The 1,032-nt window shown below is 41.6% G+C and overlaps 1 protein-coding gene across 1 annotated transcript in view; it reads right to left on the bottom strand.

Moving 5' to 3' along the window:
- SCHIP1 (schwannomin interacting protein 1) overlaps positions 1 to 1,032 on the bottom strand; it is a 211,807-nt gene that overhangs the window by 113,458 nt on the left and 97,317 nt on the right. The gene's annotated exons all lie outside the window — the stretch shown is intronic.

The raw sequence follows: 1,032 nt of genomic DNA, 5'->3' as shown, positions 1-1,032 counted from the left end.
GGAAGTAGGATTGCCCAACCTTCCTTCCGAGGAGTGGCTGGGGTGGGTTTGAACCGCCAGCCTTCTGGTTAGCAGGCAAGTGCTTTAGCCACTATGCTACCAGAGCTTATCTACGTAAAAAGGAAAGTAAACACAATGAAGGCACTAGGAAGAGCCTGGGAGCTGGTATTCCAAGGCCATTCAAGATCAAGGCTTAAAACCTGTGCCTGGCAGGAAGTCCTGCACAGAGTAAAAATCCAGGGTCAAAAGTACAATAAGAATTTAACCAGAAGGTGACAGCTTACTCAATACTACTGTATTTTTATACAAATAATGTGCACATTATCAGTAGTTTTGTTTTGTTTTTCAAACCACGCAACCCCCTTAAGCTTTAGTTTCCTGTGCATGCTGTGTGTGTTATATTTATAGGCATGTTATATGCAAAACATATGGTATTAGATTGTCATGAAAAGCTTTATTTGAAAAGAAGTAGTAATCCAGTCAGTAATTCACCATAGGGTCACATAGGTTAACTTAAAATCTGATGTAATCAGTAGTAAGAAGGTGTTCTTTTTATAACCATCCATGAGGAAAAACAAGCCCAATAGTGGGCATTTTAAGTCAGCCTCAGAGATCCAGATATGGGCAAACACTCAGGTCAGCCATACACAAGGGGGGAAATTACTTTAAACCCAGCTAAGCAGTTTTTAAAAGTGATTTTCTTTCATGAAAACCTGACACAATTCATTGTCCATGTTGCTTTATTTTTATTTATTTATTTTTTATTGTGCTTTAGGTGCCCGTTTACAGAGCAGAGTTTGTTTTACATTCAACACTTTGTGTACATTTGGTTTCACTCCCCAAATACCATCCCCAACCCTAACCCACTCTCCTCCCCTCCCTACCTAGTAACCCCCCCATGCCCCACATAGTTATGCACTCCTGTTGTTGTTGTTGTTATGTGCCTTCGAGTCAAACCCGACTCACAGCGACCCCTCCTTGGGTTTCCGAGGCAGTATCACTATGGAAGTAGGATTGCCCAACCTTCCTTCC

The sequence above is a fragment of the Orycteropus afer genome, unplaced genomic scaffold, assembly GCF_000298275.1.
Source record: "Orycteropus afer afer isolate SDZICR_OR568_19922 unplaced genomic scaffold, OryAfe1.0 scaffold00223, whole genome shotgun sequence".
Lineage (NCBI taxonomy): Eukaryota > Metazoa > Chordata > Mammalia > Tubulidentata > Orycteropodidae > Orycteropus > Orycteropus afer.
The sequence above is the reverse complement of the archived record's forward strand: the minus strand, read 5'-3'. Positions and strand labels throughout refer to the sequence as shown.